At 42.0% G+C, this 26,138-nt stretch overlaps 1 long non-coding RNA gene and 1 pseudogene across 1 annotated transcript; both read left to right on the top strand.

Annotated features, from left to right (window-relative positions):
- Positions 1–26,138, top strand: part of LOC127316113 (uncharacterized) — an 800,711-nt pseudogene that overhangs the window by 502,510 nt on the left and 272,063 nt on the right.
- LOC127313418 (uncharacterized) lies at positions 11,977–13,617 on the top strand. Its single transcript, XR_007858981.1, has 3 exons — positions 11,977–12,298; positions 13,267–13,341; positions 13,502–13,617. It is a non-coding gene; the product is annotated as an uncharacterized lncRNA (long non-coding RNA).

Raw genomic sequence — 26,138 nt, forward strand, 5'->3', positions numbered from 1 at the left:
TTCATGGAGTCTTCTTCAAAGTAATGCTTAAGCTTTGTGGCGGCCATGAACACGCCATAAGTCATTTTTTGGAAGTGAGGGTAGTTTTGTTTCGAGAGGGAGAGCACCTCGCTCAGATAATATACCGGTCTTTGCACGGTTTTTCCTTCCTCTTCTCTTTCAACCACAACCACTACACTCACAACCCGGTTTGTTGCTGCTATGTACAACAACATGGGCTCCCTTTCCAAAGGTGAAGCCAATATAGGCGCAGTGGCCAGCATCTTTTTTAGTTCTTTAAACGCTGCATCTGCCTGAGGGGTCCAGACGAAAGTGTCTGATTTTTTCATCAAGGCATAGAGGGGCAGAGCTTTTTCTCCCAACCTGCTTATGAACCGGCTTAGCGACGCCAAGCTTCCGGTAAACTTTTGCACGTCTTTGAGATCGTGCGGTATGGTCATTCTTTCGATTGCCCGGATTTTTACCGGATTCACTTCTATTCCCCGGCTTGATACGAGGAAGCCAAGCAACTTGCCGGCTGGGACACCAAAGGTGCATTTTGCCGGATTAAGTTTCATCCGGAACCTTCTTAGGTTATCAAATGTTTGCCGGAGATCGTCGATTAAGGTTTCTTTTTTCTTAGTTTTTATCACGACATCGTCTACATAGACTTGCACGTTTTTACCGATTTGATCATACAAACACTTTTGTATACAGCGCTGGTACATTGCACCAGCGTTGCGCAAACCGAAAGGCATCGTGACATAGCAGTAAGCCCCGTGCGGGGTGATAAACGCAGTCTTTATTTGGTCTTCCTTTTTCAAGGGGATTTGGTGGAAACCGGAATAGGCATCCAGGAAAGACAACAGTTCACATCCAGCGGTGGAATCAATCACTTGATCGATCCGGGGTAACGGGAAAGGATCTTTTGGGCAAGCTTTGTTCAGGTTGGTGTAGTCGATGCACATGCGCCATACCTTTGGAGCTTTTGCTTCAAGGTTCTCTTCTTTCTTCTTCTCGACCATCACCGGATTGGCTAGCCACTCTGTGTGCAGCACTTCCACGATGAAACCGGCAACCAACAACTTTGTTACCTCCTCTCCAATGATCTTTCTCCTGTCTTCAGCAAACTGGCGCAGCGGCTGCCTTACCGGCTTAGCATCTTTCCGGACATTCAAACAGTGCTCAGCCAGCTCCCTCGGAACACCTACCAAGTCATCAGTAGACCAGGCAAAGATATTCCGATTCTCACGGAGGAAGCCAGTGAGCGCGCTTTCCTATGCCTCAGTGAGGCTGGCACCGATGCGAACGGTGCGCTCAGGGTGAGCCGGGTCCAGCACGATGTCCTTTGTTTCATTGGTTGGCTTGAATGCCGGTGTGCCCAAGTTTCCACTCATTGCCGCTAAACTCAACTGTGAAGATTGAGCCAGCGCAACCGCGGTCTGCATTCTTTTCTTTTCCTCTGCAATCACCAGCGATTCGGCCAGATTCGATCCGGCGGAAGCGGTTTCCAGTGAGACCTTGTAGTTTCCCACCACAGTTAAGGGTCCACGAGGTGCCGACATCTTCATCTTGAGATAGGCTGTGTGAGTTGATGCCATAAAGGCTGCCAGTGCCGGTCTCCCCAGCAGTGCATGGTAAGGACTATCCAGATCCACCACCTCGAACAGAAGGTTTTCCACCCGGCAACTATCACGACCACCGAATGAAACATCCACCCGGACTTTTCCCATGGGCGAGCAAGACAGCCCCGGAACGATCCCGTGGAAAGTTGTGTGCGTTGGCTGCAGCATATTCTCAGTTATCCCAAGTGTGCGCATGGTGTGCCGGTACATAATGTTTATGCTGCTCCCATTGTCTATCAGCACTTTGCTGAATTTGACTCGAGCGTTTGGCCCATCCATGATTGGGTCCACAACCAGAGCGTAACCACCCGGATTAGGCATTATTTTCGGGTGATCCTTGAACGACCAGCTTATTTCTTGATCAGACCAAAGCATGTACTTTGGAACTGCCGGCATCACCGCGTTCACTTCCATGGAACGGCGCCGCAGGCTTTGCTTGTCTGTTGGCTCAGTAACGAACACAACACAGCACATATCTGGGTCATAGTAAACATTCCGGCCCAAAGGTGCCGGTAGAGGTGGTTGGCCATTGGCGTCTTCCACCTGATGAACCTGTTGTGGTGGAAGCCGGTTTTGCTGAGGCTGCACCGGTATAGCATTTGGTCCGGTAAGCGGGGGTGGTGGTGGTAGTTTTCCGGCATCTTTTGCTGCACCTTGGCCCATCAACCTTCTGGTCCAAGTACAATCTTTTGTCAAGTGGTTTGCCGGCCTTCCGGAATTTGGTGTGTGCCACCGGCATGGCTGGTCCATTGCGGATTCCATGGTGTACCTTTCCTCATTGTTTTGCCACGGTTTCTTCTCAACCCATTGTTTCTTAGGACCCGCCCATGGCTGCGATCCGGTTTTTTGCCTTTGGCTTCCGCTGGCGCTGGAATTTTCCTGCACCGCGGCTACTTGTTGTGGACCATACCTTCGATCCGGAAACTCTTCCCTTCGTTTGTTATACCGGTTGTCCCGGTGTTGCTCTTGGCGTTGCTGAGGCTGGCTTGATTGTTCCAGTTCAATTTGTACAGCCGGCTGCATTGGGTCTCCCAATGCGTAGCTATCGGCTACATGTATCATTTCCGCCAAAGTCGTTGGCATGCTCCGCTGCAGCTTTTGCCACAACGGTGAACCTCTTCTGCACCCACTGCTAAACCAAACTATGGCTTGTGCCTCTATCACCCCCTCACAGGAGTTCCTTGTGGTGTTCCACCGGGCCAGGTAATCCCGGTCTGTTTCATTTGGGCGTTGCACGCACAAAGCGAGCTGCTGCGGCCTGTTTGGCCTCCGGTAGGTGCTGCTGAAATTACTCACAAAAGCTTCCTCAAAGTCCAACCAGCCGTTTATGCTTCCAGCCGGCAAATTGTTCAGCCAGATTCTTGCCGGTCCCACCAGGAACGATGGTATGATTCTCACGGCCCAGCGGCGATTTCCTCCTCCGGCTACGGTTCCTCCGCCACCAGCGATATAGACTGCGGTAACATAATCCGCGAGCCAGTCTTCCGGCTTAGTGGTGCCATCGTATGTTTTTGTGTCACGCGGCAACTGGAAGTTGCGAACTGGCGGTCCCTCTTTCATGATCCTTGGACCAAAACATTTTGGACCCGGAGGCCCTTCTTCCTCAATTATTTCAGACAGATACACCCTGTCCAGACGGTGCCTCGCATCCCATACTGGTAAGTGCCTTTCTCCCACGCGCTCTCCCAACGGGTTCCGGTACGCCATGGGTCTGTCAGCTGTTGAGTCAGCCTCATCATAAGGTTCCGGTATCGTGGCCCTTGCTTGCCGGTACCTCGGAGGAATCTCATCTTCCTCTTCATACGCAGCCCTTGCCGCTTGATAATTTTTCCCGGTTTCGTATTTACCGGCATGATTGTTTCCGGCATAGCCCCTTTTGGCGTAGCCTCGATCTGCCCCTTGGCTTTTTCTTCCGGCGTCATGTTGCCCGGCTTTTTGCTTTCCGGCAAGGACCGGATCGTACACAGTCATCTGCTGCGCATTCACCTCTTTTCCCCTTCTTTTATCCGGATGAGGGGACGATGCTTGCCCCTGAGATTTGCTACCGGCATTCTTTGTTGAACGCGCGGACTTCGAAGCCACAGCTTTGTTCAGCTTAGCCAGCTGCTCAGCGTTTTGCTGCTCGATAGTTTCAAGCAGCTCCCGGACACGCTCTTGCTGTTTTACCAGAGCATCCCCGGAGAGCGATTCACACAGCTCTACCGCAGCCTTGGCAGCTTTTATAGTTTTATCCGGGCTACTGTACTTAGGCTTCTCTATGATGCTTACAGATGCAGAGGCACTTTTACCGGCTAGAATTTCTTTACGCAGATCTTGATCTAGATTGCGAGCTTTAAGCCGGTTTTCCGGTATCCTAGCGGCATGTGCGCTAACAGAAGCAAAGCCATGGGCAGCGTTATACTCACGTAGGGTTAGGTTCAGCTCGCGCTGCGCCCGGATGATGTCCTTGCCGTTCTCGAGCAGCTTCTGGCGTTGTGCCTCCAGCTCCGCTTGAGCCGCTGCCGGGTCGATGTTCTGCGCGATGGGGGTGGTGAGGACGTTCATCGCCGCTTGGAGTGGTGCTTCCGGTAGCGCCGAAGATGCTCCCGCAACGCCAGGGTCGCGCTCTAGTGGTGGCTTGGCCGCACGGGTCGATGCCGCACGCCCAGGTTCTTCTCCCACAGCATCCTTGCCGGCAACGACCGCGCCAGCCATCATCACCTCCACGCTGCCGGCGGCGCGGCCAGCACATAGCCACCTTGGCGGATCCGGCGCCACCAGCACCGGCGAGAGGCGCTGGCGCACAGGGACAGTGCCGAAGTAGACGCGGTGGCTGCCGAACTCGATGATGCGGCCGTTCTTGGGGAAGATGCCGCCGTTGGCGAAGCAGCCCGCGTTGTCGTTGATGAAGTCCGTGGAGTAGAAGCACTGCACCAGCGCGGACACCGTGCGCTGACCAGCGACGTCGAGGAGGCCCGCCCGAATGTGAACTCCGTCAAGCGCCACTTCTTGCCCCACGGTGGGCGCCAACTGTCGTCGTGGTGAACGAGCAGATGCCATAGGATGGCTTAAGTTGGGGCCGGATGGACGCTAGAGGATCCGGGTGAGGGTTTGCGGTTGGATTGGACGAACTTCCGGATGCCTTCCTCAAGAACACGACCAAGGGCAGTGAAAACAGGAAGAAGAACACAAGGAAATACACCGCACCAGATCTTTCTCTTTATTGCTCTCAGCAAGATACAAGTTTTGGGTACAGCATTTCTGCTCTATTCAGCTACCAGTTCCTAGTTCTTGGTTCTTCGCTCACACCTCTCTCTGCATAATGGGCTACCCCCTCTCCTTATATAGGGGAGAGGTGGCTTATAGGGCAAGAAACCCTAATGGCATCTTTGACTAGACAAACTACTTTTACAAAGCTACTTTAATCATAAATGGCGGCGCCGGCTTCTTTAATCAGGGAGGCTGACGTCCTCCGGTTGCTTTTGGCGTCACCTCCACCTTTGGCGTCAGGGCTTCGTTTAAAGTCACTTTGCTTAGCTCATCTTTGTCCTCTAGCTCCAGAGAGAATCTTTGACCGGCCTTGCCGGTACGCTCTTCTTACCGGTAGCCCGGTGTCTTCTTTATCCGGTTCCGGTATACCCCTCTTGGGGATACCGGCTTAGCTTTACTTAGCAAAACATCTAACTTTGTCCTCCAGCTTAAATATTAAACCGGTATCTTGATGGTCCAAACCATCCGGTTTGGCATGCCTTTGGCATACCGGGGGTCATCCCCCCAACAACTAGGGAGAAAACAACAATGTTTTATCGAAGGGTAGTTCTATTGTTTACTTTACACACATTGGTTAATGCGATAATCTGTTGCCTGTAACTTAATACTGGAAGGGGTTTGGACAATAACCGGAAGTTGGATTAATAGTCATAGACGCAGTTGGATTACGGTCTATGTATTATGTTGTAATGCCCAAACAAATCTTATAGTAATCATATTGTCATGTATGGTCAATATTCTGTCAATTGCCCATATGTAATTTGTTCACCCATCATGTTATTTATCTTTATGGAGAGACACCTCTAGTGAAATGTGGACCCCGGTCATATTTCTTTTACACTGGTAAATTCATCCACTGCAATCCTGATCTATTTACTTTCCGCAAGCAGTATTCTCTTTAATTACTGTAAACATCTCCTTGCACTCGATACATTTAATACTTTGTGTTCAGTAAAACTGGTGAGATTGACAACCTCACTGTAAGTTGGGGCAAAGTATTTTGGTTGTTTTCTGTGCAGGTTCCACGTTGTTGCTGACGCCGGTAGTGCGCCCTACCACTAGTCAGCTAGCAACACCTTCATAAGTCACGTCTTTCTCCTAGTGGTCGATTAAACCTTGGTTTCTTACTGTGGGAAAACTTGCTGCTGTGCTCATCATATCTTCCTCTTGGGGTTCCCCAACGGTGTGCAATCTACGCTCATCAAGCTCTTTTTCTTGCGCGGTTGCCGGGGAGAAAGAGGATTTCTGCAAGGGGAGTCTCTCATCTCCAATTTCTTTACTTTGTTATAGTTTTGCCTTGTTTATTTTATTTTGTCTTGTTTGCTTTATCATATCAAAACACAAAAAATAGTTTCGTTTATAGTTGTCTTTATATCAAAAACACACAAAGAAATTAGTTTTTATTATAGCTGTTATTTCTGTTGCCTAGTTTTAATTTTCGTAAAATGTGTTCTGTTGAAAATACTAAGTTGTGTGACTTTTCTAGCACAAACAACAATGATTTTATTTGTACACCTATTGGTCCACCTGCTCCTGAAGCAGCCTTCTATGAAATTAAGCCTGCTTTGTTAAATCTTGTTATGAAAGAGCAATTTTCTGTTGTTAGTACTGAAGATGCCGCTTCCCACCTTAATAATTTTGTTGAACTTTGTGAGATGCAAAAATATAAGGATGTAGATGGTGACATTATAAAACTGAAATTGTTTTCTTTCTCTTTGAGAGATAGAGCTAAAGATTTGTTACTATCTTTTCCTAGAAATAGTATTGATTCTTGGGTTAAATGCAAAGATTCTTTTATTGGAAAATATTATCCTGCTGCTAAGATTATATCTTTGAGAAGCGACATAATAAAATTTAGACAATTTGATAATGAACATGTTGCTCAAGCTTGGGAAAGAATGAAATCTTTGGTAAAGAATTGTCCCACTCATGGACAAACTACTTGGATGATCATTCAAACTTTTTATGCAGGACTAAAATTTTCTTCAAGAAACCTTCTGGATTCAGCTGCTGGAGGTACCTTTATGTCCATTACTTTGGGGGCTGCAACAAAACTACTTGATGATACTAGTAAGCTTGCACTTGCAACACACGTTCTTTGTTGACGAAGAAAAGACATGCATGATACTAAAAATCCAAAAAATCAAAGAACATATTTATATCTTAGTAAGGTAGTAAGGTGGAACATGAACATACAAGATTTTTCATTTAGCTGTTTGTTTTACGCTTGTCGAACATCAGAACATGCATCTGCATGCAACCTCACAATCTACAAGTTATATTGAAACAACTGTGTCTTGATTGAACAAAATCTTTGTTAGAAGGATCCCGAGATAGTATAAATCCTGTAAAATTTCAATATTGAACCTTCTATGAAACAACCACATCACCAACTCACTGGGACAATAAATTCAGATAAGTACATAATTTGGGCAACCTGTTTTGAACTATAAATTTCCTGTATTACTCATGCAAGCACTTACTGACCCCTTTAACATCCCAAAACACTACCGCAGTGTAGAGCACATTTGTATCATACATGACAAGGAGGGAGCATCATACTTTTCGCAACAGATGTATAATAGAATTGCCCATGGTCCGTTGGTAGGAGCATACACTGCCTACGCGGGAACAAGTTAGAAGTGATGAGTTAAGTACTAACCTAACATACATAGAAAAACACAAAGTACCACAGAACTGGGAGTAAAAAAAATGGAGATCAAATCCACTTACACTACATCTTCTATAAAAGCAAACTGGAAAATGCACTGCCCTGTTGGCCTGGTCCCAAGAACCGCCATGACACTTGTACTGAAATAACAAAGCACCATAGTAAGTATCCAAGAATGAAATCATGTTGCATTTACAAAATAAGCCAAATGCTAGCATTCACATGTCTGTAATTTATGTGGGGATTATTTCACTTCAATTACGTTGAAGTTACTAAAACTAAATATAATAATACCAAAAATACAGGAAAAGTACATGTATGGATTGTGTGAGCGGGGTGGGGCGGTTTATGTTGCCTCTCACTTCTAAGGTGATTTCTTGAGCGACAGATATGTCATTTACTTGCTATATTCTAAATCCAGAACAACAAAAACAAACTAAATAGTGAATTTGAACGAAAGTTTGGAGAGAATCAAGAAGCACATATTTCCTCTATATATTAACCAAAAGGTAGCCAAAAATCATAGAATCATCCCATGCGTCCACTTTCAAATATTTGGGGCACCTAGGATTGCAGCAGCCCACACACACAATTCTGACAATATTTGGGGCACCTAGGATAATATAGAAAACAAAAAAACAGCTATGATCAACACATATCTGCAGCGAGTAACACTTAGAATTTTGGTACATCAATTATAACAAAATAAAATCTGAGAATATAATTTTCTTTACTACCTATATTTCCTTCTCTGGTGTATAACTGCAAATGGCAGCCAGATCTACATAGAAATGACAGAACCAGGTAATGATTTACTATGTTGATGCACCGAATATTATGTATTTGAACATAATGGACCCTAATCATTAAGCAACTGTCGTAATCCCATTAAGCTAGACTAATACTACCCCATTTCATGCTTAATCTGTGAAAGAAAACTGATTATCCAATAGCCCTTCACAAAGTTTTTGCATAAAGAAAAATCTGATGAAAACACCAGCAAATTTAACATACAGCTATCTGCCGAGTTGTCCTCAAGCTCGTCATTATATGCATGTCTTCAAGAGTGCTACAGAAAAGCTGAAAATAGCAATGCTAAATCAACCATCTAGCCTGCATGAGAAGACAATTTCTTGCTTAATCTGCGTAAGATAGCTGGGCATCCAATTAATAGCTCTTCACAAAGGCTTTGCAGGAAGACAAATCTGATGAAAAACAACAACGAACTTTACATACGCCTCTCTGCAGTGTTGTCCTCGTGCTCTCGTCATTAATTATATGCATATGACTTCAGGAGTGCAACAGAAATGTTCAATTTTGGTTTCGCTTTCAACTTTGAGCTGAAAATAGGCATCATGAGCAGGCTTTAAAATTCTTCGTTGCTAATGATGGTAAACTATTTTTCTTCCAACCTATATTTTTCCTCTCCATGTAATGTATGCAATGTTGGACAAGCTCTTGAGAGCTAGGATCGTTGTTCAACATACCATGTCTTGTGATTCTCCGATCATTGGCCATGTGTATGTGCTATTTACCGGTCATATTATCACTTTGAAAATATCATTCAAACAAATTATCCATCACTGACCTATGAGTTCAGTTTTTTAAGTATATTTTGCACTCTTTTCAATAGTCATATGAGGAGCTACGATCATGATAGTAAATAGAACATAATGGAAGACAGTGCAATATGAAAATAATTCATAAGACATAATGGTATTAAAATCTTGCAAAAATAGACATGAACATTATGGGGAGAAAAGAAGTGCTTGCAAGTTTTCTCATTGCAACAACGTCAGTCATGCTGGTGTGGCTCAACCGTCTAGCCTGCATGTCAAGACTATTTGTCAATGTGAATAATTAACCCCAGCCTGAAGGCACAAAATTCTGACCTAAAATATTTACACTTGCTCGATTGATCTGATGTTGCCAAAAAATGATGGATGAACCAATAGCTAAAAGGGATTCAATGAAAAGAATCAACACTTCAATATCAGTTTCACGCCTAATATCAACCAATCAGACAAGCCAATGTCCTATTCATAAAATCTCAACGTATTTATCTATGTGCCTGCTTGAACCCAACATTTGCAATCCCTACTGCCTGAACCCAAAATTTGCAATCCATAAAATTTGTATCATTGAGATGAGGTAAACCTGAAATACGGCTTGGGTTCCTTGCCTCAGCGATTCCATGCATCCGGGCAGTGCGTTGGCGAGGAGTGGGGCTCTCCTACTCTCCTGCATGATCCTGGTTACGATCTGGTGGTCCGGTAGAGCGGACGGCTGGGCGGCTGTACTGCAACGGGGCAAAGATGTCCAGTGATATAGGAGGAGAGGACGACATGTGATGCGGCGAGCTCAGCTCCATCCTCAGCTATGCTTGCGTCTCCATAGTAGCAGCGATGCGGGGCTGGTATTGGACGTGCCTAAGACGGCTGGTGTAACGCCCCGCTTTTGCAAACTTGTTTATTTGTCCTTATTGCAAAAATTAGGGGGAACAAAAACTTTTTCTTAAGACTAGATAGATGAATTGCCTTGATCTGTTGGTTATGATGTAATGCTTTGATCTGTTGGTTGATGTATTGTCTTGTTTTGCTTGTTGAGTTTTGTCTTGAGTTACCTCAAAGAACAACACCTCTAGTGGTCCGCCAAACAACTCACCTAATAAAACACATGTGTGACTTAGGAAAAATTGTTTTCCTTTTTACTACATCAAACTCTTCTTCTGATGGCAACATGAGTGTGCCATCTTGTTTTTTTTTTCTCTTTGTGGTACAAGATAGTTCAATCATCCTTAATTCAAAACTTGGGATCATCTACCCCTAGCTACATCCCTCTCTTATACCCACTCATCCTTGTTGGTTTTGAGGCCTTGTCGACCATCTGTGTTGACAGGCTTAAAATGTCCAGACTTGGGCAGTTAATCTCTAAGCAACCACAACTGTTATTGGTGGCCTCAAAACATGGATCTCATCTATGCAGCACCCTCTTCAACCTCCACGTCTTGCATGTCCCATTCTACCATAACAACTCTTACATTCACCCTGATCTTGTACCCTATCCAATGTTCAACACTAGATCACTTCCTCCTCTTTTATCTCTGGTATTTATTCAAGTTTAATCTTCACAAGACTAAGAGTGGGAATGATGGGTACATTTTGTAGCCACCATCTACCCTTGAGAACACTCCTCCCTAAATTAGTTTTCTTTCTCAAAAACCCTATTGTTTTCCTTCTCTAGTTTTGATCACAAAACTACTTCTAGTTTTATAAAATCTTTTCAGGATATTTCTTCAAAGAAAACACAGAACTAAAATGGGTTTTGTTTTTCATCCCATTTCTACCAAGTACTGATTTCTAAAACATTACTTTCTATTTTGTTTTCATTTTTACAAAAGGCTTGCTTATGGTACTTATAGCATTTCTTGTTTTTCTCTTGGTTATTTAAAATTGAGAAAACTCCACCTTACTTGATAAAGTAAGTAGAACATTTTGAATCCTATGTTCTACCTAACTTCTCTCAATCCTTTTCAAAGTCCTTTTTTTTAAATTAATTTTCTTCCCAATTGTCCCTAGACAATTGAGGTGTTTCGAATACCTTTCAACTGAATTCTATTTCAAATGGCAACACTTGCACATCTTATGCACATCTCTGATCCACCACATTGTATCCCCCATCATCCAATTCTTGATCGTATGGATGATCATTTGATACTTTCAAGTGGAATCCCTTCAACAAAACCCTAGACTCAGGGAGTATTTCAAACCACTCCCAATTGACCTCTTATTTGAAGCGCAACTTATATTTCATCATACCCATCTCAATCCTTTATTATTTTCCATCATCACCTTGACATCATGAATTGATGATTTATGTCACCATATTCATCCTTGTGAGTATATGGTTACTTCACTCACCATCTCTCATAGCCTTGCTCTACCATTGTCTAAATCACCATCACCACCATCATCTCTTGGACACATCTTTTATCAAGTCAAAATGTCACCACCATCTACTTTAGCACCCTTGTGCATTAGTATCACTTTGCCTAAAATTCTATATCTTTTTAGGCCACCATTTTAGTAATTTGTGAGGCACTCAACCTTGGGTGTCATGCATGTGTAGCAATTATCTCTTGTTGATCACTTGTGCATGGCTAAAAATATGTGGCCGGCCATGCCATGGCACACATGCATCATGCCTCTCCATTTCCCTCTCTCTCACATAATTACTCCACCTTGGGAAGCCTCTCCTCCTTTGTCCCTTCCCAATGCCACAAATAAATTCAGCTTGGGTCAAATATCTCTTCCCCAAACCAGCCTCCCAACTAACCCAATCAATGAAGAGGCTACCTCCCAACCAACCCAATCAATGAGGAGGCAGCCCACCCCCTCTCCCTCTATATAAAGGGGCTTGGCAGCCCACCCCATCCTCACTTGCTCTCACTTTTCCACTCCCCACTCTTTCCTCCACTCCCACACACCCTCCTCCTACCTCTCCCCACGAAATTTCTGCTCCTCCTAGCTTCATGGCCGGCCATGGCCATGAAAAGCTCTCCAAGATGAAGCTCCCCCCCTCCCTCAAGCTCCCCCTCTCCATGAGAGCATCCCTCTCCTTCTTCTCCCCAATCCTAGATGGTTTTCTCTCCTCTTCTTCTTCCTCCCTAGCTAAGTTTGGATCTTGATGCAGGTGCATGTTGGTCCAAGCATGGAGAAGCTTCACCTATCCTCAGATCTGAAGTTCTTGACCAAAATTCGTCCAAAACCTTGCAGTAATTTCTTTCATCTTGCTGTTTCAGATTCTGGTACGAACTTGTAAAATCCACCAAAACTCGTGTACAGCTCCAAATCGAGTGATCCAAAGTTCCACGGTTAGCTTATGAAAAGATCTACAACTTGGAGTTGGTTTCATCCTCAAATTCGTAGCAAATATTCCTGAGTAATTAAAGTTCTGAAAACATGCTGTTTCGCTGTTTGTTAAATTTGTTTTGTTTTACAAAACCTTTTGGAGCAAAATCAACTGGGGATGAAAGCCCTCTCCAGTAGCTTCATTTTGACGTCGGTCTCACCTCAAATAACCACCTAGAATTGAAATGGTTCACTGATCAATTTCTAGTCAGATCTGACTTTGTCTGTTTAGGCCATGAGCTTGGAGATGAATTTGCGAGTGCAACCAATTGCATTAGAACCGTATTGTCAATACCTTTCAGATGCAACTGACCTCATATTTTTAGGATTTTTCTACAATTTTTGGCATATAGATCTTTTTTTCTGTACAGTCAGATTCAAGCAAGGTCCTAAAATTGTAGGTTCAACCTTTTTGAGTGATTCCAATTGGGTTAGTCTTGTATTAGTACTGGCCATCTAGGAAAAATATTATTAGTCTCTGTTCATTAATTTTTGTTACTGTTAGTAAGGTATATGTGTGACATGCATTGTTGGACCAAAACTTGTTAGTTTATTTAAAACCCTTGACCAACTCTTTTTAGTAGAGATGGGCAACCTTTGTTTTATGCTTGCAAAACAAAACCTCTGCAACATAACATTAGCTCTGTTGTTTTGCTTAAGTTTTCAAATGATGTGGAATTTGGGTTGCTTCCTACTTTGGATGTTGTGTTATGTGAGCAAACTAAGTTAGGGAAAACTGTTTTCTACCTTTCCAAAAATGTTTGAAAATGTATTGTGAATGTTTGTGATGCCAAACTAATGCACTTGTCCTCTTTATGATGTTACCTACCAGGGGATACTTAGTTTGTGCCATGGTGATAGCTAGAGAGGCAATTTCTAAGTCGTGGCACTCTCATACCTTTACTAGGTAAATAAATTGGGTTCTCTTTTAATTGCTTTGTAGTATCTATAAGTCCTCGATACCTTAGCTTTAGTAGAGTGGTTAGTTTTTGATTGATGATTGTTGTATGTTTGTTTTGTTGGTACGATGTGATTGATTATGTTCCTTTTATATTTTCCGGCGATAGATGCGAACAATTCCGGAGAAGAAGAAGAAGAAGTGGAATCAGACAAGGATTTTATTTATGTTGTTGGGATTCTTATATTGATGGAGTTGAAGAAGTCCAGGGACAAATAAGCCAAGGCAAGCCATCTCTTGATCTCTGATTGTTGAATCACACATTGTGGTTACTTGTGTTATTCTTGTCTCTCGTTTTATCTTGTGTTGTTTCTACTTATGTTGATGGAGCATGCTCACCGTGAGCATGTTGATTCTCTTTGACACCTCACCTACAATTCCCCTTTTCGGGAATGATGATCATAACCATTACCTTGGTGTACCCTCTAAGTGTGAGGGTATGCCCACCTACCTTGAGTGTGTCGACCTCTCGACACCCTTCTTGCACCCCTTAGTGGTATGATGGTTAGTATCATGTCCTTGTGATGCCTTCTAACTCTTTTTGATGCTATACATACTTACTCCCAAGTATGTTGAATCTCTTGTTGATGCTAGGCATACTTACTCTCAAGTATGTTGAACCCATTGTTGATGTTACGCATACTTACTCTCAAGTATGTTAAAACCCTTGTTGCTTTTATGCATGCTTACCCGAAGCATGTATGCCCCCCTTGACCACCTATTTTATCTTCTTCTTCATGGTATGATGATTAACATCATGACCCTTGTCGAGCAATCCTACCTATGTTGTTCCCATGCATGCTTATCCTAAGTATGTATGATCTTCCCCCCCCCCCTTGACGCTTCAATTGTCCTCTCCTTAGTGGTATGATGTCTAGCATCGTGCCATCGATATACCTTAGCTCTTGCATAAAACTTTAGGTTGGGAACCCCTCAAGGTTTACCTTGTTGTAAAAGTTTTTGAGAAAACCTTGGGTGATTTGACCTTACCCGAGTGTATGGTTGATGAAAGGAAATGATCTGGACAAAGATGGTTGGAAAGAGGAAAGTGTGTGTGACTTGGGTTTTTGAGAAAAACGACACACGTTTCTTTGTATTCGCCCGGAACAACTAAATCGCGCAACCACATTACCCCAACATTGGCACGGGGCTTAGCCCTAGTTTGTTGAAGCTGGCATGAGACACCTTCACAACTCTCTAGGAGGGTCACGATGACCTCTGACACCGGGTTGCGCTCTGGAGGAGGCAATACACTGTCTTAACTGATAGCCGGACGATTACTGAGGGTCTTCTGTCATGGCGCCGGAGATACGCTCAAAAGGAGGTATGCTGCCGGGGTGCCAGGAAGGGGTAAGCCCGCAGGGAAGGACTCATGTCAGGGGAGATAAGCGAAAGGTTATGTCCGAGTTTCTGTCATGGCATAGTTGATATGCAGGGATGATGCCCACATGATAGACTCGCGGATCTTGTGGGGAAAGTGTGCAAACTCTGCAGAGTCAAATCTATTTGAATAGCCGCGTCCGCGGTCATGGACGGTTGGGATGGCCGTTACCAAGCTGTGTCGAGTTTTGGTTTAGAAAATGATTTCCAAAGGAAATGGGTGTGTTGGATGTACCGGAAGGATACAGAAAGGCTGGTGCCGACCATATGGAGATGGTCGAGGAAAATGAAACAAAAATTGGGTGACCCTTCCTAGTGTTTTATGTTGAAGAATTCTTTTGAAGTATCTTCTTTAACAAAGATATAGATATGTCATAGGACTTCCCTAGTATCCCCATCACCTGAGATGGCGGTATGCTAACTCTTCTTCAATAAAGATATAGATATGTCATAGCTATCTTTTGAAGTATCTTCTTCAATAAAGATATAGAGATGCCATAGTACCACTTTAGTGTCTCCATCAATTGCGATGTCGGGATGCTATATCCACAAGAGAAACCGATTCTCTTTCACATGCTATATCCACAAGAGAAACTATTCTTCCTCTGTTGTCTCTTTTAGCTAGCTCTGTTAGCATCTTTCTTGATGGTTTGCGAGTACAATTCCAAATGTACTCACGGCTTTGTCCCTGGCTATTTACTTGGCCAGACTTGGAGGAACACGACGGATGAAGAAGGAGTTGGCGACGTCTATGCGAGCTAGGAACGTCTTCCTAGTCAGTTGCATTTAGGGTTATGGCAGATGACTTGGGTACTGCGCTACTGAAGTGATGACGCTACTCTGATGTTTAGTTAGGCCCTTCGTGGCCATTATGTAAAGATTGGTCATGTGACCTTATTGTAATTTTCTTATTCCGCTTTGTAATGGATGGTGTAATTTGATATCAGTTCAGCTATGTGTTCACGGCACACTGATCATGGGAACGTGAACTGTATACATAACAGGGAATTTCGGACAGCTAGTCCGGGGTCCCCACAGCTGGCCTCGGTGGTGGCCTCCTTCAGCGAGCGGCGATGGCCGAAGAGTGGAGGAGGCATCTGCGTCCGCGCCGGAGGGACCAGATTTGCGGCGGCTAGGTTTTCTTCCTGAGGGGGAGCGTGGCATCCAGGCCTGGGTCGAACGATTGATGTGTGTGTGCGGGGCTGTTTCATTGTTTGAGGCGTGATTTTTGGATCCAATTCCAGAAGTTGCGTGTGGTTAGGTTGTTGAGTGAGGGGAGATTACACGATTGTGGACCGTGTGATCTACCTATGTGGATGGTGTAGATTCGATTTTCCTACGGCACTTTGTGCCTTTATAAGTAGTAGAGATGATGATAAATTATTCTGAATGGCACACCGAGAGAGCTCCACAAGGTTAGAAGGTAAATTCTGTCGAAGAATCTTCCTCCTTGAGTGATAAGATTGGTACTATTATGTCTATGCTTGTTAATGGTAAAGCACGTGTTGATCCAAATAATATTCCGTTAGCTTCTTTGGTTGCTCAAGAAGAGCATGTTGATGTGAATTTCATTAAAAACAATAGTTTCAACAACAATGCTTATAGGAATAATTTTGGTAGCAACAATTATAGGTCATATCCTTCTAATAATGGTAATGCTTATGACAATTCTTATGGTAATTCCTACAACAACAATAAAAGTGCACCCTCTGATCTTGAAGTCATGGTTAAGGATTTTATTAGTAACCAAACTTCTTTCAATAAAACTGTTGAGGAAAAGCTTGCCAAAATTGCTATTCTTGATTCTAAATTTGATAGCCTTGCTCATGATGTTGATTTTATTAAATTAAAGGTTATGACTCACGATGTTAAAGAAAGTAAAACTTTGAATTCCATTGAAGTTAGAATTGATGAAAATATTAGGATGTTGGCGGAATTGCATGCTAAGTGGGAAAGAGAAGATGAAATTGCCAGAATGAATAATATGAATAAATTTTATACCATCACCACCACAAGTAGCAATGAAGTATCAAATGCTAGCCATGTTCCTACTATTAATGTTAAAATAAATGGTGCAGGAAAAGTCTCCACTCCCTCTACAAAATTGCCTAGAACAACTGAAACTACTCCTGATAAGTGTGCTGAAATTTTTCGGAGTATGGGAGACAATAGTCCCTTCACCTTTGGTAAAAATGAGTTTAATTTTGATGATTGCAATATCTCTGAAGTAATTGAGTTCTTACAAAAGATTGCTAGAAGTCCTAATGCTAGTGCTATAAATTTAGCTTTTACAAAGCACATTACAAATTCTCTTATGTAAATTAGAGAAGAGAAATTAAAGCATGAAGCTTCTATTACTAAAAAGTTAGAAGATGTCTGGGAGCCCATCACTAATATGAAAATAGATGGCTTTGATTGCAATTCTTTATATGATCTTGATGCAAGTATTTCTGTTATGCATAGAAAAATCTATGATATGCTTGATTTGCCACCATTGGAACAATGTTATTTGGATGTTCATCTTGTTGATATTGCTGCAAAGAAATCTTTGGGGAGGGTTCGTAATGTTCTTATTATGTTTAAAAATAAGCTTGCCCCGTTGACTTTTTTGTTCTGGATATTGAATGCAATGCGTCTTGTCCAATTATTTTGGGAAGACCGTTCCTTAGAACTATTGGTGCTGCTATTGATATGAGAGATGGGATTATTAAATATCAATTCCCACTCAAGAAAGGTATGGAACACTTCCCTCGAAAAAGTAAGAAGTCACCTTATGACTCTATCATTAGAACAAATTATGATGTTGATGCTTCTTCATTTGATAATACTTGATGCTAGCTCTTTTTCTGCGCCTATCTGAAAGGCCTTAAAAAAAGCACTCTTGGGGAGATAACCCATGTTTATTTTCTGTAATTTTTCTTTTTTGTTGAGTCTTGGAAGTTATTACCTCTGTAACAACCTCTTCTTATCATTTTTATTTCGTTTTTGTGCCAATAATAGCCTCTAATAGGAAGAAAGTAAGATTTGGGGAAGTTCTGTCCAAAAACAGATTCTGTGTTGTTACCACAAAAACTCATATAAATAGAGAAAGTGGAATTGTGAGCTGCCATTTTTATGCATATTCCCCGGGTTATTATCTAACTTTCGTTAGTTGACCACTTTTCGAGATGAGTAACAGAAGACTTTCGAAAAAATTGTTCTTTACCTACTGTTCTGTTTTGACATATTTTTGCACTATTTGCATTTGCTTCTTAAATCTCTTTCTTTTTGAGTTTTTATCAAAGAGCTTTTTGAAGAGTTGCTACAGTAGCTAATGCTTTAATAGATGTTTTCTATATGTTATAACTGAACCCAAGTGGATTTGTCTATTTTGATTGTACTAATGCTGCTAATAGAGAATTGTGTGAAGTTTTGTATGAAGGAAGTTTTCAAATGTCGGGAGAGAAGAATGATGTTGTGAGATGAAGTATGGACAAAAGCTCAAGCTTGGGGATGCTCCTGCACCCTAAGAAATATTCAAGAGGTACAAGCGTCAAAGCTTGGGGATGCCTTGGGTATCCCCTCTTCATCAACAAAACAACATGTCATCTCTCTATGCGCTATATTTTTATTGCTTCATACGCTATGTGTTGTTCTTGGAGCATCTTTATTTTTGTTTTTTTAGTTTAGTTTAGTTTTATTTTATGTAGCATATGTTGGATCTCGGCACATCTGTATTGGAGAAAGACCCACTCCGTTTTAATTGGATAGAACACTCCAGTTTTCGCTATTATTGTTCTGCGAGTGTGATACGTCTCCAACGTATCTATAATTTCTGATGTTCCATGCTAGTTTTATGACAATACCTACATGTTTTATTCATACTTTATATCGTTTTGATGCATTTTCTGGCACTAACCTATTAACGAGATGCCAAAGTGCTAGTTCCTGTTTTCTGTTGTTTTTGGTTTCAGAAATCTTACAAAGGAAATATTCTCGGAATTGGACGAAATCAACGCCCAGGGTCCTATTTTCCACGGAAGGTTCCAGAGCACCGAAGAGGGGCCAGGGGGAGCCAAGGGGGCCCCACCCACATGGCGGCGCGGCCAAGGGGGGGGGGGCGCCCCCTATGGTGTGGGTCCCCCAGGACCCCTCCGAGGCTGCCCTTCCGCCTACTTAAAGCCTCCGCCGCGAAAACCCTAAAAACATAAGCCACGATACGAGAAAAGTTCTGCAGCCGCCGCCATCGCGAAGCCAAGATTTGGGGGACAGAAGTCTCTGTTCCGGCACACCGCCGGGACGGGGAAGTGCCCCCGGAAGGCATCTCCATCGACACCACCGCCATCTTCATCGCCGCTGCTGTCTCCTATGATGAGGAGGGAGTAGTTCTCCCCCGAGGCTGAGGGCTCTACCGGTAGCTATGTGGTTCATCTCTCTCTCCCATGTGATCTTTATGTGATCATGAGCTTTGTATCACTATTAATCTATGTGCTACTCTAGTGATGTTATTAAAGTACTCTATTCCTCCTCCATGATGTAATGTTGACAATGTGTGCATCATGTAGTACTTGGCGTAGGTTATGATTGTAATCTCTTGTAGATTATGAAGTTAACCATTACTATGATAGTATTGATGCGATCTATTCCCCCTTTCATAGCTATTGTTGACAGTGTGTATGCTATGTTAGTACTCGGTCTAAATTGCAACGGTCTATTATGCACTCTAGAGGTTACTTAAATATGAACTCCGGATGTTGTGGAGCTTGTTTACTCCGGCTTGAGGTGTGCTTTTATAGCCCTACACAATGAATGGTGTTTGTTATCCAACAAAAGAGTGTTTGAAGTAGCACAAGTGAAGAGAAGTTATTTATTTATGTGATCATTGTTGAGAGTGTCCACTAGTGAAAGTAGGATCCCTAGGCCTTGTTTCCAAATACCGAAACACCGTTTCCAACAAGTTCTGTTACATGTTCACTTGCAGCCATCTTTATTTCAGATTGTTATTACCACTCATATTCATCCATATTACTTGTATTTCACTATCTCTTCGCCGAACTAGTGCACCTATACATCTGACAAGTGTATTAGGTGTGTTGGGGACACAAGAGACTTCTTGTATCTTAATTGCAGGGTTCTTGAGAGGGATATCTTTGACCTCTACCTCCCTGAGTTCGATAAACCTTGGGTGATTCACTTAAGGGAAACTTGCTGCTGTTCTACAAACCTCTGCTCTTGGAGGCCCAACACTGTCTACAGGAATAGAAACGTGCGTAGACATCAAGCTATTTTCTGGCGCCGTTGCCGGGGAGGTAAGGTAAAAGGTATTCACATCCTCCGACTACTAAGCTATTTCCTAGCACTGTTGCCTGTGTGTGAGTGCTCGAAGCTATTTCCTTTAGATCCTGCAATTGTATCTTTTTGTTTCTTGTTTACACTAGTTAGGCTTAATGGAAAACAACAAAAAAATTAGAGATCTTTATGAACTTTATATTGAATTAGGACATGATGTGTTTGCAGAGATAATTAAAAAACCCATGGAACTTTGTTTGCAAAATAGTTGTAGCAATGTTATTAGCATGAACTCTTTGAACACTATTATTGCTAATGCTATGGAAGAATTTAAGCTTGGGGAAGCTGGTTGTGATATTTTTAGTCCCCCAAGTTTTGAGGAGAAAATTTTATTTGATGATACTTTGCCTCCCATTTATGATGATTATAATGATAGTGGTATTTTGGTGCCACCTACTATGGAGGATAAAGTTTATTATGATTATACCATGCCTATAATTTATGATGATTACAATGATGGTTGTGATAGTTTTACTCCCACTATTACTAATAAATTTGATTATGCTTATGTGGAGAGTAATGATACTTTTATGCATGTGAATAAGAATGCTTATTGTGATAGTTATATTGTTGAGTTTATTCATGATGCTATTGGAAATTATTATGAGAGAGGGAAACATGGTTCTATGCATCTTAATAATATTAAGTTTCCCCTCTTTATGCTGAAAAGTTTGAAGTTACTCGTGTTTTATCTTCCTATGCTTGTCACTTTGTTCTTCATGAATTTATTTGTGTACAAGATTCCTTTTCATAGGAAGTGGGTTAGGCTTAAATTTGTTTCATACTTGCTTTTTGGTGCTCTCTTTGCTTCAACTCTCATCCTTATGTGAGCATCATTAAAATTACTGAGCCCATCTTAATGGCTATAAAGAAAGCACTTCTTGGGAGATAACCCATGTTTTTATTTTGCTACTGTTTTGTTGTGTCTTGGAAGTTGTTACTACTGTAGTAACCTCTCCTTATCTTTATTTTATTGCATTGTTGTGCCAAGTAAAGTCTTTGATAGTAAAGATGATACTAGATTTGGATTACTGCGCAGAAACATAATTCTTACTGTCACGAAATTGAGCAGCCCCGTCTGTAGGTAACTCAGAAAAATCTGCCAATTTACGTGCGTGATCCTTAGATATGTACGCAACTTTCATTCAATTTGAGAATTTTCATCTGAACAAGTTAAGTGCCCCAGAAAAATTCGTCTTTACGTACTGTTCTGTTTTGACTGATTCTGCCTTTTATTTCACATTGCCTGTTTTGCTATGTTTGATGGATTTCTTTGTTCCATTAACTTTCAGTAGCTTTGTGCAATGTCCATAAGTGTTAACAACGATTATGTCACCTCTGAATATGTGAATTTTTGATTATGCACTAACCCTCTAATGAGTATGTTTTGAGTTTGGTGTGGAGGAAGTTTTCAAGGATCAAGAGAGGAGGATGATACAATATGATCAAGAAGAGTGAAAACTCTAAGCTTGGGGATGCCCCCGTGGTTCATCCCTGCATATTTCAAGAAGACTCAAGCATCTAAGCTTGGGGATGCCCAAGGCATCCCCTTCTTCATCGACAACTTATCAGGTCACCTCTAGTGAAACTATATTTTTATTCCGTCGCATCTTATGTGCTTTACTTGGAGCATCTGTGTGCTTTTATTTTCGTTTTGTTATTTTCATTCTCTGAATAAATTCATGCTTGTGTGGGAGAGAGACACGCTCCGCTGTTTCATATGAACACTGGTGTTCTTAGCTTTACTTTTAATGTTCATGGCGAAGGTTGAAAACTGCTTCGTTCATTGCTATTTGGTTGGAAACAGAAAATGCTTCATGTGGTAATTGGTATAATGTCTTGAATAATTTGATACTTGGCAATTGTTGTGCTCAAATAGATCATGTTTAAGCTCTTGCATCATATACTTTGCACCTATTAATGAAGAACTACCATAGAGCTTGTTGAAATTTGGTTTGCATTATTGGTCTCTCTAAAGTCTAGATATTTGCTGGTTAAGGTGTTTGAACAACAAGGAAGATAGTGTAGAGTCTTATAATGCTTGCAATATGTTCTTATGTAAGTTTTGTTGTACCGGTTCATACTTGTGTTTGCTTCAAACAACCTTGCTAGCCCAAAGCCTTGTACTGAGAGGGATTACTTCTCGTGCATCCAAATCCTTGAGCCAAAAACTATGCCATTTGTATCCACCATACCTACCTACTATGTGGTATTTCTCTGCCATTCCAAATTAAATTGCTTGAGTGCTACCTTTAAAACTTCATTCCTTGTCTTTGCAATATATAGCTCATGGGAAAAATAGCTTAAAAACTATTGTGGTATTGAATATGTCGCTTATGTATCTTATTTCTTATAAGTTGCTTGTTGAGCGATAACCATGTTCCTGGGGACGCCATCAACTATTTTACCTTTGTTGAATATCATGTGAGTTGCTATGCATGTTCGTCTTGTCTGAAGTAAGTGTGATTTATCATGATCAAATGGTTTGAGTATGCATATTGTTAGAGAAGAACATTGGGCCGCCAACTAAAGCCATGAACCATGCTGGAAGTTTCAGTTTGGACATTAATCCTCAATCTCTTATGAGAATATTATCTGTTGTTGAATGCTTATGCATTAAAGAGGAGTCCATTACCTGTTTTCTATGTTGTCCCGGTATGGATGTCCTCAAGTTGAGATCTATCAAAAACGAGAAATCAAATGCGATTTATCTCCTTGGACCTTTGTACAGGCGGCATAGAGGTACCCCTTTGTGACACTTGGTTGAAACATATGTTATGCAATGATAATCCATGTAAATCCAAGCTAATTAGGACAAGGTGCGAGCACTATTGGTATTCTATGCATGAGGCTTGCAACTTATAGGATGTCTTATGCATAACACATATGAATTATTACTACCGTTGACAAAATTGTTTCTATGTTTTCAAAATAAAAGCTCTAGCACAAATATAGCAATCCATGCTTCCCTCTGCGAAGGGCCTATCTTTTACTTTATGTTGAGTCAGTTTACCTACTTCTTTCTGTCTTAGAAGCAAACACTTGTGTCAACTGTGTGCATTGACTCCTACATACTTGCTTATTTGCACTCATCATATTACTTTGTGTTGACAATTATCCATGAGATATGCATGTTGAAAGTTGAAAGCAATTGCTGAAACTTATATCTTCCTTTGTGTTGCTTCAAAACTTTCTGCTAAGAATTTATTGCTTTATGAGTTAACTCCTATGCAAGACTTATTGATACTTGTCTTGAAAGTACTATTCATGAAAAGTATTTGCTATATGATTCAGTTGTTTAGTCATTATCTTTACCATTGCTTTGAATCACTTCATTTCATCTCATATGCTTTACAATAGTATGATCAAGATTATGTAAGTAGCATGTCACTTAAGAAATTATCCTTGTTATCGTTTACCTACTCGAGGGCGAGTAGGAACTAAGCTTGGGGATGCTTGATACGTCTCCAACGTATCTATAATTTCTGATGTTCCATGCTAGTTTTATGACAATACCTACATGTTTTATTCATACTTTATATCGTTTTGATGCATTTTCCAGCACTAACCTATTAACGAGATGCCGTAGTGCCACTTCCTGTTTTCTGCTGTTTTTGGTTTCAGAAATCTTACAAAGGAAATATTCTCGGAATTGGACGAAATCAACGCCCAGGGTCCTATTTTCCACGGAAGGTTCCAGAGCACCGAAGAGGGGCCAGAGGGGAGCCAAGGGGGGCCCACCCCACATGGCGGCGCGGCCAAGGGGTGGCGCCCCCCTATGGTGTGGGTCCCCCAGGACCCCTCCGAGGCTGCCCTTCCGCCTACTTAAAGCCTCCGTCGCGAAAACCCTAAAAACATAAGCCACAATACGAGAAAAGTTCTGCAGCCGCCGCCATCGCGAAGCCAAGATTCGGGGGACAGAAGTCTCTGTTCCGGCATGCCGCCGGGACGGGGAAGTGCCCCCGGAAGGCATCTCCATCGACACCACCGCCATCTTCATCGCCGCTGCTGTCTCCTATGATGAGGAGGGAGTAGTTCTCCCCCGAGGCTGAGGGCTCTACCGGTAGCTATGTGGTTCATCTCTCTCTCCCATGTGATCTTTATGTGATCATGAGCTTTGTATCACTATTAATCTATGTGCTACTCTAGTGATGTTATTAAAGTACTCTATTCCTCCTCCATGATGTAATGTTGACAGTGTGTGCATCATGTAGTACTTGGCGTAGGTTATGATTGTAATCTCTTGTAGATTATGAAGTTAACTATTACTATGATAGTATTGATGCGATCTATTCCCCCTTTCATAGCTATTGTTGACAGTGTGTATGCTATGTTAGTACTCGGTCTAAATTGCAACGGTCTATTATGCACTCTAGAGGTTACTTAAATATGAACTCCGGATGTTGTGGAGCTTGTTTACTCCGGCTTGAGGTGTGCTTTTATAGCCCTACACAATGAATGGTGTTTGTTATCCAACAAGAGAGTGTTTGAAGTAGCACAAGTGAAGAGAAGTTATTTATTTATGTGATCATTGTTGAGAGTGTCCACTAGTGAAAGTAGGATCCCTAGGCCTTGTTTCCAAATACCGAAACACCGTTTCCAACAAGTTCTGTTACATGTTCGCTTGCAGCCATCTTTATTTCAGATTGTTATTACCACTCATATTCATCCATATTACTTGTATTTCACTATCTCTTCACCGAACTAGTGCACCTATATATCTGACAAGTGTATTAGGTGTGTTGGGGACACAAGAGACTTCTTGTATCTTAATTGCAGGGTTGCTTGAGAGGGATATCTTTGAAATCTACCTCCTTGAGTTCGATAAACCTTGGGTGATTCACTTAAGGGAAACTTGCTGCTGTTCTACAAACCTCTGCTCTTGGAGGCCCAACACTGTCTACAGGAATAGAAGCGTGCGTAGACATCAGAGTGTTCTAGTTTTCTAGTTCCGCGTTTAGCTCTTGTTCTTTAACTTGAATTATGTTCAGAGCTCGTTAGTATTGTTTATTCATGTATGAATAGCTCTGTGGTCCATATTGTTTTTCATCTCTGAGAGTTATTTCAAATAAGTTGATTGGTGTTGGATACGAGTAAAATGTTTCATGCTATTGAAAGAAGCATGTGTGTTTTCATCATAAAAGCATAATATTGTGGTATTCTCCTTTGATGCTTTATTGGGTTGACTTGGCACATGTTTAGATCATGTTATGACTATAACCAGTCAACTAAATCCTCTATGATCATTTAATTTTTGACTTGTAATATCACTTTGTGCTTTGATTGATAATGTTTTGTCGCTATGCATGATTATGGCCATTATTGCTCTCTTAGTTGGTGATAGCGTGTATACACACGTCCGTTGGGAACCCCAAGAGGAAGGCGTGATGCGTACAGCAGCAAGTTTTCCCTCAGTAAGAAACCAAGGTTTATCGAACCAGTAGGAGCCAAGAAGCACGTTGAAGGTTGATGGCGGCGATATGTAGTGCGGCGCAACACCAGGGATTCCGGCGCCAACGTGGAACCTGCACAACACAACCAAACTACTTTGCCCCAACGAAACAGTGAGGTTGTCAATCTCACTGGCTTGCTGTAACAAAGGATTAGATGTATAGTGTGGATGATGATTGTTTGCAGAAAACAGTAGAACAAGTATTGCAGTAGATTGTATTCGATGTAAAAGAATGGACCGGGGTCCACAGTTCACTAGAGGTGTCTCTCCCATAAGATAAATAGCATGTTGGGTGAACAAATTACAGTTCGGCAATTGACAAATAAAGAGAGCATGACAATGCACATACATGATATGATGAATATTGTGAAATTCAATTGGGCATTACGACAAAGTACATAGACCGCTATCCAGCATGCATCTATGCCTAAAAAGTCCACTTTCAGGTTATCATCCAAACCCCTTCCAGTATTAAGTTGCAAACAACAGACAATTGCATTAAGTATGGTGCGTAATGTAATCAATAACTACATCCTCGGACATAGCATCAATGTTTTATCCCTAGTGGCAACAACACATCCACAAC

This window comes from Lolium perenne, chromosome 7 (genome assembly GCF_019359855.2).
Source record: "Lolium perenne isolate Kyuss_39 chromosome 7, Kyuss_2.0, whole genome shotgun sequence".
Taxonomy (NCBI): domain Eukaryota; kingdom Viridiplantae; phylum Streptophyta; class Magnoliopsida; order Poales; family Poaceae; genus Lolium; species Lolium perenne.